Source organism: Podarcis gaigeae (assembly GCF_964106915.1).
Source record: "Podarcis gaigeae genome assembly, chromosome: 3".
Classification (NCBI taxonomy): Eukaryota; Metazoa; Chordata; class Lepidosauria; order Squamata; family Lacertidae; genus Podarcis; species Podarcis gaigeae.
This window is the reverse complement of record NC_139680.1, coordinates 92,723,460-92,735,785: the sequence shown is the minus strand read 5'-3', so window position 1 is coordinate 92,735,785 and position 12,326 is coordinate 92,723,460. Positions and strand designations below refer to the sequence as shown.

Genomic DNA, 12,326 nt, shown 5'->3' with positions numbered 1-12,326 from the left:
TTTTATGATGATTATCCATCGTCCTCAGGCAGCTGTGTGGGTGTCATGTCCTTCAATGTTGTGCACAGATCCTGTTCGTGGTCTTTCCATATGCATCTGGTTGGACATTGTGAGAAGAAGATGCTGGAGTAGATGAGCCAACAGGTCTGATCCAACAGGACTGTTCTTAGGCTCTATTAATTCAGATATATGCATGTCCCTCCCTCCTTCTGGGCTATCAGAATCTTTTATGGCTTCTGTCTAATCTAAAAACAATAGCTCAGGAAAGGTGAGCAAATTTAATTGAAAAAGAATTTAAGGATGCTCTGATCCTTTTACTATGCATACATGTGAATCATCTTGTGTAGCTGATGATGAGATCAACAGTCCTTGAGATGAAGAAATTCTCCTTCTCCTCCTCCACCTCACTGTACATCTTCTGCTGTTCCATATTATAGACTGAAGCCATTTCCTGTCTGAGTGTGGCAGTGCTGAGGCACTGGCAATGAGCTCTCCCTTTCTACAGCAGAAAATGTTCCCTAGAAACAAGAAGCCTTTATATTACTAGAATGATCATCATAAATCTATGGCTAAATGCCGCTCCTTGTTTGAATGCAAGAACTATAGAGATAATAACATGCAACCATGGTTTATTAACCTTAAAAACCCCTTAAATCAGTCAGCAATTGAACGAAGCCAAGAATACTTTTGTGGTCAAATAGGATGATTGCTGTTTAGTGTTGTACGCTTTCCCCTCCAACCAGCCACTGCCTATGCAACAGCCCTGTTCCAAATGGAGCCTTGAGAGTATAAAATGTAGCGTTTGTGCATATTTTTTGGTTAGTCTCTGAGAATCTGATTCAGCATTATAATTTTTAAAGGAAACACTATTTAAGTGCCTGCGTGGGTACAGAGCCACGGAGCCTGTGTGTGGCCCATGGCTTGGCGTGAGTGCGAATGAGTCTTGCAAACAATGGTGGGTTCTGTAGCCATAAGAAATTGGGCTAGGCCTTCAACCTACTCAGGGTCGACCTAAGGCAGTTTACTGCCTGAAGTGAAGGGCAAGATGGCACTGTCTCCTCAGGTGATGTCAAGAACATGGCCAGTGTTGAAGTAAGATTCAAGTACCAGTCTTGCTGACTTCTGTACATGGAATTTGGAAATGCACAATTTTGTCCTTTGCTTCAGGCAGCAAAATATATTGAACAGCACACCACCTTCCACTGTACCTGAATGTAGCAAGCATTAGGGCTGCCATATTTTTCAGGGAAATCGGCAAAAACGACACTGCTGACAAGGGTAGCCCTACGTCTGGATTCTCCCAGACATTTGGCAACCCTAAACTGCCAGATTGGGGGTGGGGGCAAACTGGTCACAAACATCCCACTTCTATAGCTTTATTGCTCATTTTTAAAATGGAACAATGTTTTTCAAAGGAAAATTTGGCATGTACCTGATTTTGGCTAAAAATATTAGTAATTTTGGACACTGACATTTATTTATGTACACTAACTGCTACAGCATATTACAAACCAGGGACTATATTAGTTTGCAAAGCCCACAATGTTAAACTATGTCCAGCAGTGCAGCCCTAGAATGTTTATTTTAGACAATAGAGTCCAAAAAGCATGTTATCCATGTTGATTATTGAATTGCCTTCTGTTCATTTGTTTTTGGCTTTGTCCTAGACCACATATGGAGATTGCATAAGCCACACCTGTTTCAGTTCCATAACACAGACACTTCTGCTTGCCAGTTTTCTATGTGATAAAATTAGTTTGGGGATTTCTTTCTGAAGGGTAATTAATGGCAGCAACAGTGAGTGTGTGCGGTTAGCTGAGAGGGATGTGAGAGGGAAAGCAGAAACAGCTTTATACTCTGTTTGGCCAATGAAACAACCAAACATACTCCACCAAGAGAAAAAACCCAGTGTGCCGGAGGTAAAGTTAAGTTAATTTATTTATTTTAACAATTGATATACCACTCAACTATAATCTTCTTTAAGCAGTGTACAGAAACTAAACAGAAAGAAAATAAATATGAGTTAAAACTATAACATTGGAACTTGCAGAAGTAGAGAGTACAGCTACCAACTATGTACTGAAACACACCTTGTTTCCATTTGTGAGAACAGTCACTAGGCCATGGGTGGGGCCACATTATCTTCTGGGAATCTTTCTGTGGGCCACATACTGGGACAGGGGGGCAAGAGGCAAAAGCAAGCAGAGCAAAGAATGTAAATTTTAGCTTTGTACAGTAGGCTAACAATGTCTACACACACTCACTCCTGTTTATCTTCCGTCTGGACAAGTGAAAGGTATTGCCAGAAGTCAAGAAGACTTTCTAGCCAGGTATGGCTCGGGTAGAAAAGACAGGGCTGGAGGGCCTCAATCAGGCCCCGCGCCAGAGGTTCATGCCCCTTGTCTAGACTGATTCTACTCCACAAATTTAAATTTAAATCCCTCCTGGATGCCTGTAGACCCACTGCAAAATAGTATTCAAAGTGCTGTGGATATTGTCTTGTCCAGGGCAAGAGGTTGCCTTTTCTGAGGTGGGTGGTGGCTCTGTTGGTCTCTTTCATCTTCTCATCTGCACTTAACTTTGCTGCAACTACCAACCCCATTTTCTCCTCTCCCCTCTCCCCATCCTCTCCTTAACATGATGGGTCTTTCCACCTTTCCCTCCTCTAAGACTCACTTCAAGGAAGGGCCATGGGGCCATGGGGCATCCTTCCTCAGAGCAAGGCATTCTGGATGAGGTAGCTGGGAAAGCACCTACACTTCCATTGCTTTACCACAGTGGCTAGATATTCTACTTAATATGCTCCTGATCCCTGCAGAAAAAGGGGCCACACTTTCAGCAGGAATCTTTGCAGTTTGTACTTAACTGCAAATGAAGAAAGGAGGTACAGTGGTACCTCGGGTTAAGTACTTAATTCGTTCCTGTGGTCTGTCCTTAGCCTGAAACTGTTCTTAACCTGACGCACCACTTTAGCTAATGGGGCCTCCTCCTGCTGCTGCGCAGCTGGAGCATGATTTCTGTTCTTATCCTGAAGCAAAGTTCTTAACCTGAAGCACTATTTCTGGATTAGTGGAGTCTGTAACCTGAAGCGTATGTAACCAGAGGTACCACTGTATCAGGAATGCACTTACAGCATGCTCTCAATTCTTCCTTTGAAATTTGACACTTGATGTTAGATGAGGTTGGATGACTGACAGAACCTGCCCACCTATAAAAAAAGTGGGGCACAAACTGGATCTAGTAGCCCACCCTTGCTGTAAACAGATGTTAAAGGCACACACAACATTCTGCACTGAATTTGTAAAAAAGCATTCTGAACATTCAATGTAACCGAAAAATTTTAGATCCAGGTCATAGGATGCATTGTTAACTGCCAACCACATACAAACTCAATTATATTTATGGATAACCAACTCAGGAAACTAAACTTTGTGCGTAAGATATGGCCAGTCATAGTGGATATCTTTATAGCAGCTGAGAACTATTATGACAGACTGGAAGAGCACAGCACATTTTTCATTTAATGGATGACTGCATAAAATCAGCATGAAAAGATTGCTAAGCAGCAAGAAATAGAAACATAAGCCAAAGAGTCCAACAAAACAGAAGACATTGATGAACTGATATTTATTCATATAGTCTTTTAGATGGCCCACCTCACACTGAAGGTTTAGGGAGGGATGTAAGAAGACAGCAATTTTCATTCCGAGCTGTATTCGTCACAATCAGTGCTGTTCCCATTCCACTGCAGTTCGGTTCCTGCCAAATAAGGCATTCGTCTTCTTGCTGCCTGCTATTTATTGTAAGTGATGTAACTATTTATATAACTTTGAAACAAATTTATGTAAAGGTGACGGTAAAGGAGCCCTGGATGGTTAAGTCCAGTCAAAGGCAACTATGGGGTGCAGCGCTCATCTCGCTTTAGGCCGAGGGAACCGGCGTTAGTCCACAGACAGCTGTTCTGGGTCATGTGGCCAGCATGACTAAACCACTTCTGGCACAATGGGACACCATGAAGAGCGCCAAAGCACACAGAAACACTGATTACCTTCCCGCCACTTAGTTCAAAAGTAACAGTAGCATCAAAACAATGGGGAAAAGTCAATAATTACATATTGTTTGAAGACTTCCCCAGTTTCTGCTTTGTGTAACATCCAAACAGACAAGATTCTTCACCTAGCAGGAAACCCGTTTTTTTTAAACTAGCTCCAATGCATAAGACAACCCTTTTTTAAAATTAGCTCCAATGCATAAGATCTCTATCAATCACCCTGAACAATTAATGACTATCTGCCTAACCAAGAACCGAACAGCTAGCAGCTGGCAATGCTACAATGCACCCTTTAAAGAGAATATTTATTTTATTGTTAATGCTGCACTTACTTTTATGGAAAGCTCAGCATATTCTCTAACAGGAAATGAATTTGGAAGCATGCATCCCACTGAAGAAAAAACAGAAGAGCATTATCACATAAACTATGGAATTATGCAGAAGATGTCAGAGATTGCTGAGGTACTGGTAGTGTATTTTATCTAATAAAGGAACCTGGGAATCATCTTCGCTCTGTTTTTTTTGGTACAGTTTTAAACAAGGAATGTAAATATATTGTGGGAAAGAGGCTGGGAAGGTGTAACTGTGGAGAAAAGGTTTTAAAAGTTACACTGAAATTTGAATCAAGGAAATTCAGATGTCATGAGAAACAGCTATTGAGAATCAAAGTTTAAAATGAAGCCAAAATCAAATACAGTACCTTATTTCTGGATCTTCTCCTGTTTAAATTCCAGCCAAGGTTTCTTAGTATCCCAACAATTACGGTATCTTTTTCAATAGGTTTCTCCTGGAACTTTTCAAAAGTCTGGGGACTCTACAAGAATGTTAGGAAAACAAGCCTATCTATAATTAATATCTAGCACTGCCAGTAAATACAAGCAGCACATAGAAACATATGAAAAAATAACAATTTTTAAAAGGTCCAATAAAATAATGCTAACAATGAAAATAGCAGCATTCTTTGCATAAAAACAACAGCCTATCTTTTAATATAGTTCACCTTCACCTTGAAGTGTATATAGATTGCAAAGAAACCTAAATTTAACCATGCACATCCCACAATGTCCTTTAGAATGGATGTATATTGTTTCATGCATCCCATCTCTCCATGCAGAAGGAAGGAGTGTTACTTTCCTTGTGTGGTCAGGGTACTAGAAAATTGTGTTCTTTTTGAGGTATCGATAAAAGCTGAGCAGGTGGGGATCAAGTAGGCACAATTGTCCTGAAAGAGCATTAGCTCTCCAAAGATCCCCATGCTTCATGCAAGCCACCTCCAGAAGTTCCAAAAAGTTTTCATTATTTTTGTGTGTGTGTATGTGTTTTAAAACGGTTGATCTTTCTAGTGTTTACAACTGCTCTTTTCTCAATATGTACAAGTTGGATTTGTGGCCTCTTCTTATTCTCTCAGTGTTATGTGGGTAGCATTATTGGGACTAATAAAGATGTATTTTCCCCTGCAACGATCCAGGAAGCCCTCTCTATTAGTGGTTCCTGTTTTAATTTATGTTCCTCAGAGAGAACATCTGCCACTTTTGATTCTATACTGTTTCTCTCCACACTTCCTTTTTTTTGGTGTGCCACTACTTGTAATATTAATTGATGTTGCAGACAGAGAATATTTTTGGACCATTCTCCCTGCCTCCATTATTTTTAATTGTGTCTGGAATGACCCTTTTATTTTGACTAAAACAAACAAACCAGAGCACAATCCTAGGCACGTTGACTCTGAGGTAAGCCCTATTGAACAAAACATCTGTGTTGGAGGACTATACAGTAAAATAATCAATCTATTCATTGCCTTAATCAAGAAGTTCACATAAGGCAGAATCCCATCAAAGTCAAACCAATTTTAAGTCCCATTGATTTCAGTGGGAAAGATGGGGTGTGATGGCACATGATGTGGGTGAGTTTGAAGTGTGCCTAACGAAGACCAGGATTGGGACTGTTACATGCCATTAGGAGTTTTCAAAATGAAATGAAAGATATGAAGCTGCCTCAAATGGACTCAGACCAGACCATGGATCCATCTAGTGTATTGTTGTCTACTCTGACTTGCAACACACCTCCAAGGACTGGCACAGATATCTTTCCAGATTTTTCTACCTGGGCTTGCTTTAACTGTCTCCCTCGGGAGGTTGTGGACTCTCTTTCCTTGGAGGTTTTAAAGCAGAGGTTGGATGGTCAACTGTCATGGATGCTGTAGCTGAGATTTCTGCATTGCAGGAGGTTGGACTAGATGACCCTTGGGGTCCCTTCAAACTCTACAATTCTATGCTTCAGTGACAACTGGATATGGCAGGCAGGGTGGGCCAAAGGCCTTGCATACCCTCCAACATTTCTCAGATGAAAATAGAGATGTTCCTTCCAACTTTCCTCTGAATAAAATAGGAACATCCTATTCTACACCCTCCAACATTTCTCCAAAGAAAATAGGGACATCCTAAGGAAAAGTGGGGCATTCCAGAACAAATCAGAAACCGGGATGGCTTCTGAAAATCCAGGACTTGGACACTTGGAGGGTCTGCTTTTGATGTCTGAGTCAAAGGACAAGATGCTAACTCCCTTCCATTCCATGTCTAAAGCTGACCAGTCTTGCTGTTGAGAGCATCTTCTACTACACCTGAAGACAACAGGCTAGTTTAGTAAGCTTAGGGCAGGTTGTGTGATGCACACAGCTCTGTTCTCCAACATCTCACCATTTATTCCTGCCACCTGAGGCAGGTTCTTCACTCTGCCCAACAGCCAGCCCTGCTGGTAAGGACTGAATATGCTGGTTTGTATAGGGCAGGTGCGGGGAACCTTTGGCCCTGCAGATGTTGCCAAACTACAACTCCCATCATGGCCAATTGCCAGGGAGGATAGGAGTTGTAGTTCATCAAAATCTGGAGGGCCAAAGATTCCCCACACCTGATATATGCAAAGCATACTCCTAACTAGACTTCGAGCATATATATTTTTAATTAAATGTTGTTAATTGTAGGTGATTTTATGAAACCTGATTTTTAACTTGTGCTCTTCCTAATTTAAAACCCTGAATCATTTTGAAAAAGATGCAGTAAGGGTGCAAAACCCATAATTCAGCATTCTTGCCTCATATTACTCAATTTATCTTCTTTCTGTTAAAAAAGACGTTCCTTACAAAATGCATAGCCTTGTCTTAAAATAAGCAGTGTGAAATCAATATGTAAAAGACCCTAACCCCATTACTTATTTGTAAGTGGGGATCTGGTCATCATCAGATGGTTTTCCAATCAAGCCCTGACTTTTTGGAGAGTAACCAAATCAAAACATCAGGAGACAGAAGAGAGAGATGTGGAAAACTGATTTATTCATTCAGACTCAATAAAGTAACCATGCAGTAGCTAAACAATAAATAATACTGCATTGGAGATTTATAAGACATTATAACTGGAAGACAGTTTGATCCCGGATAAAAAGTACATTTCAAACGGAGGAAACCATAACTAAATGCAGCATGTGAGACCTTTGGTGAAAGATGAACCTTAAAGCTTTAGCGAATTAAATTGCAAGACAATCCATTATTCCAAGAAAGAAAGAAATGAGACAATCCACATGGCATGGATGCTGTTGGACAATCTGTATTGATTGTAAAGGGGGCTTACATTACCACCCCCACCCTCACCTCCATTGAAGTGAATGGGGGTTGGTCAGCAGCAGTAGCATCTGGCAGATAGGGACCATATTTTTTTTCCCACCTGCAAAGTGTTTAGGGGGAAAGAGCCCCAGTAGAAGAATATACTGTGCTTAAAACTTCCTCTTGCTCTGGGTTGCCATGTTTATAAATCAAAATTATGTGTCCAGAGGGGAAACGGGAAGTAAAACAGTTTCCAACTGAAAAAAAATATATAGCCAGTGATTCATTTCAGTTCAAATGATAATTGAAAATACAGGGAGGAAGAAATGATTCCTGACTGTTAGATTCCTATTTGTAATATCTGCTTTTTAAAGACGAACCTATCAAGATTCTTGCTCTCTCTTTTTAAAAAAAGGTCGAGTTGCTGCTATAAATCCTTCTCCTTTGGCAAATGATATATACTGAAGTCTTTTCGTTCCCAGCATTCCATCTTTTGCTGGGTGAAAATAATGATTAACTATAACCTATTAGGCTGCAAGGGACGCGGGTGGCGCTGTGGGTAAAAGCCTCAGCGCCTAGGGCTTGCCGATCGAAAGGTCGGCGGTTCGAATCCCTGCGGCGGGGTGCGCTCCCGTTGCTCGGTCCCAGTGCCTGCCAACCTAGCAGTTCGAAAGCACCCTCGGGTGCAAGTAGATAAATAGGGACCGCTTTCTAGCGGGAAGGTAAACGGCGTTTCCGTGTGCGGCTCTGGCTCACCAGAGCAGCGATGTCACGCTGGCCACGTGACCCGGAAGTGTCTTCGGACAGCGCAGGCCCCTGGCCTCTTGAGTGAGATGGGCGCACAACCCCAGAGTCTGGCAAGACTGGCCCGTACGGGCAGGGGTACCTTTACCTTTACCTTTATTAGGCTGCAATGATGTATTTTTCAACTATCATATGATCAGTTACTAAAGACTAAGGGAACCCTCTGTTTTAGGACTCCTACAGCAAACTGCAGAGAACTTTGGAGAGCTGATAAACTATTTTTTCCCCAGCTATAGATATCAACTCAGAGGTAAGCGTCACTGAGTACAATAAGATTTACTCCCAGGTAAGTGTGCAATAAGATTGCAACCTCAAGATTTTTTATACTGTGAGTGAATAAAAGAAGATCGGTTTTGACAACTTGGACACCTCCCCCCTCGAGCCTCTATCTGTGCAATGCATCTCCCTGTCCTACATTCCATTCTGCTGCAACCATCAGCATACATTTCAGTCTATGCTCCCTAGATGAAGCTCTTACGGGCCAAATTGCTGCTCTGTGGAATTTATTAGGAAGCTTTTCTATTGACTCTAACAGTGCAGTGATTTGGTCCTGGATATGTTTAAAAGCAATCAGATAGATACAAAATGACAGCAAGCGAGTCCATTTAGGGTCAGAGTTTTATGAGCAATGAAAAATAAAATAAATAAAGTATCTCTTTTGGAATACATCCATGAATCACAGCTTATCAGGAAGATCTTTTTATAATGCTGTGATACTGTTTTTTGAGAATTTCCCAGAGATGTTGCGTCAGCAGTTGTTTTGCAATTGAATCTGTAGTATGCTCAGGGCCGGATTTAGGTTTGATGAGGCCCTAAGCTACTGAAGGTTAGGGTTAGGGTTAGGTTTATATGTCCAGCTGTCCTTTGTCAACAACAAATTGTCACTGTTTTTTGTGTTGAATATATTCTATATGGTAATTTTTGGACCTAATCCAAAGCCATTTGCACATAACAAAATATGTATTTTATCGAAGTAATTGTTGAACTTATATTTTGGAAATGTACATCCAGTTTTTTCCCCTTTAATTTTTTTTGGGGGCCCCCAAGGGAGTGGGGCCCTAAGCTATAGCTTGTTTAGCTTATATGTAAATCTGGCACTGAGTATGCTGCAAGACCAAATGCAGCTTTATGGATTACATTTTGAGATAGATGCTTAAGCTGCTTTAAATGTCTAAAAATTTTAAGTGTGGAAGCAACAAGCACATGTTTTGATGCATGGATACTTGTCAGGAAGCTACAGATGCACTTGATCTCCAGTCTAAGCTTTCTTCTGTGTAATTCATGAAATGGTAGCAATATACGCAGTTTGAAAGGTGAACAAGATGGTTTGTTCCCTTGAGTTCCCTTGTGTTTGTATGATTGTTGGGTACTTTCAGCTAGGTTAACATAGCAGGATATTGTGGTTCTTTTGTCTTTTTCCTATGGAGGCAAGTCACTGTTAACATGTGAGGATTATGTGAAGTTACTTCATTGCCATTTAGTATAAAAAAGTTGCAACAAACCACAAATGGATTTGTAGAATGTGAAAAGGCGCCAAGTCATGGATTGGTATTAGGACATTTTACTTCCCTGAAACCTATTGTAGCATTAAATTTCATCAGAATCAATAAATCATCATTATAATCTTTGACACCAATATTTCTGTTTTGATTTCTGACTGTTGGTTATTGATTTCTGTTCTTTTGTACAGTTTTTGGTTGAGTTCATTGACAGATGTGAAACTATCAAAGTAATCACCATATATGTAGCTCATTGGTCATTTTAATAACATTTGGAAGTTAAAAATGGTTTACTTACAAACTGTTCAAAGGTCAGATTCATGTGCTTTTCCATACAGCAGCAAGAAAAGACAGACAGTTTAACTTAGCTTCAAAATGAGTAAATGTTACTAAATTATTTGTATTGAAACACAAATATGCCTTGCTAAAGCCACGTAGGCTAAGCTTGGATCATTCAGCTTAGACATTCTTACTGGTCGGTTCACATGGTGGAAAAAAGAATGGTGGAAAGTGGGAGAACAAAGAGTTTGGTGGCTCTTCCTCCCAAGGTGATGGGGTGTGACCTAGCTAAGCCTGGCAGGACTGCTTATTCTATGGTCTTAACCCCTTCATGAATTAATTAGAGTTAAGCATGTTGGTTATATGAGGCTGGATATATCGTACAAATTCCTAGTTCCTTTTTCCTCATGTTATTGGAAACTCCTGACAGTAGTCATCTAAGGGTATGATGTCCATTGTCGTTGATATGTGGATAACATCTAGCCTTATCTTTTCTTTCCATTTCATAGTTTGGAGTGCCTTCCATTTGCAGCTCTGCCCCTGCTATTTTTGCTGCATCATATTATTATTATTATTATTATTATTATTATTATTATTATTATTGCCTTCAATCTGATGGTGCTTTATAGAGTGCAGCTCCCTGCCTCCAGAAGCTTACTGTGTAAAATTTAATATAGGGGAAACATCAAAGGAAAGGGTAGAAAGTGGAGGTAGGAGTTAATAGGGAAACAACAAGCAGTTGATTCAATGACAAATGTTTAGGCTTTGTTAGAAGCTTGGTTGCAAGGGTATGAGGGGGCTGGAAACTTTGTGGGGAATGTGAGGAGGTATTTAAAAAAACTAAGAGAGGAGACATTACACCGTTATTCCAAGCATATGAGGCAGCACAGGAGAAAGGGTAGAATAATTATCCTCCAGATCTGATTTATTCTCATTGTTGAAAATAGGTCTTCTAGTGTGGTAGAATGACCCCCTCTCAAAAACCCCATATAAATGTGTGATGACAATGACTGTGCTGAACAACGTCATTGTTTCTCCTGGCTACTGCTGATTCAGTGCCATTTCCCCCTGGCTGATGTGCCTGTCTCCTTCCTGGATTACTCATGGGGAGATCCCAGCCTATCGGGCTAATGTGATGGACTTACATAACCAGGTTTAGATAAGTTTGGATGTCCTTGGGGGCAAGTGAAGCTAATTCAAAGTTATTGCCTGAATGGGCAATGCAAACCAACAGGTACAATCGATGCATTGTTTTAGTGATGTGTTGATCTGATGTGTTTTTATGCTTTGTTGTGAATTACTTTGAGACTAAGGGAGTTTGGAAACCAATTAGTCCACTTTTTGGACTACAAAAAATGCCAAAAAAAGATTTTCAATAGTTGGAAAAAAAAAAGGTTTCTTTTGTACTTCTATGAAAACATGTGATAAGTTTCCACCAAGCCCTAGTTCTAGGCTAGCCTTCTCTATAGCATTTATAATTCTTTTGTTTTGCTTCCAGTACCAACAAGTTTCAAACATATGATTCCTAACCAACTGCCTTCTAAAACGGTGTGTCCCCAGAGGACTGAGTCATGTGATTGCTCTGACTTTTCTTAATTTGAAGGGATGGGGAAGGGCCATAGCTCAGTGGTAGAACAACTATTTTCCATGGAGAAGGTCTCAAGTTCAATCCCTGGCGTTTTCAGGTGGGGCTGGAAAAGATTCCCTATCTGAAACCCTTACCTTGCCTGGGCTGGTTTGCTGCCGCGGACCCCGTGGACCAGATCATGGGCATGCATGAGTGTACGCCCATGATTTCCGGTGTCTGCGTCCGATATCTGCGCCCATGATTTCTGGTGCCATAAAAGCGAATCCCCAGTTTAGCGCAGCGCGGGGAAACTCGTTGCGTGGGCGGCTCAGTTCAGGGGCAGCTCATGGGCCAGTGAAACAACCCCCATGGGCTGCTTGTGGCCCAAGGGCCTTAGTTTGCTGACCCCTGCTTAAGAGAATAGTTCCCCCCACCCCTTGCTAATTATGCTAGTCTAAATGTGCATTTGATATTCAACTTCCTTAAGTAATGTTTTCCTTTGAATTGTTTAAGACATTAACTTCGCTGCGT

At 40.9% G+C, this 12,326-nt stretch overlaps 1 long non-coding RNA gene across 1 annotated transcript; it reads right to left on the bottom strand.

Annotated features, from left to right (window-relative positions):
* Positions 1 to 390: 390 nt before the first annotated feature.
* LOC310842211 lies at positions 391 to 4,808 on the bottom strand. Its single transcript, XR_014563002.1, has 4 exons — positions 4,752 to 4,808; positions 4,384 to 4,442; positions 3,657 to 3,793; positions 391 to 518 (listed from the first exon to the last, which is right to left on the bottom strand). It is a non-coding gene; the product is annotated as an uncharacterized lncRNA (long non-coding RNA).
* Positions 4,809 to 12,326: the final 7,518 nt, after the last annotated feature.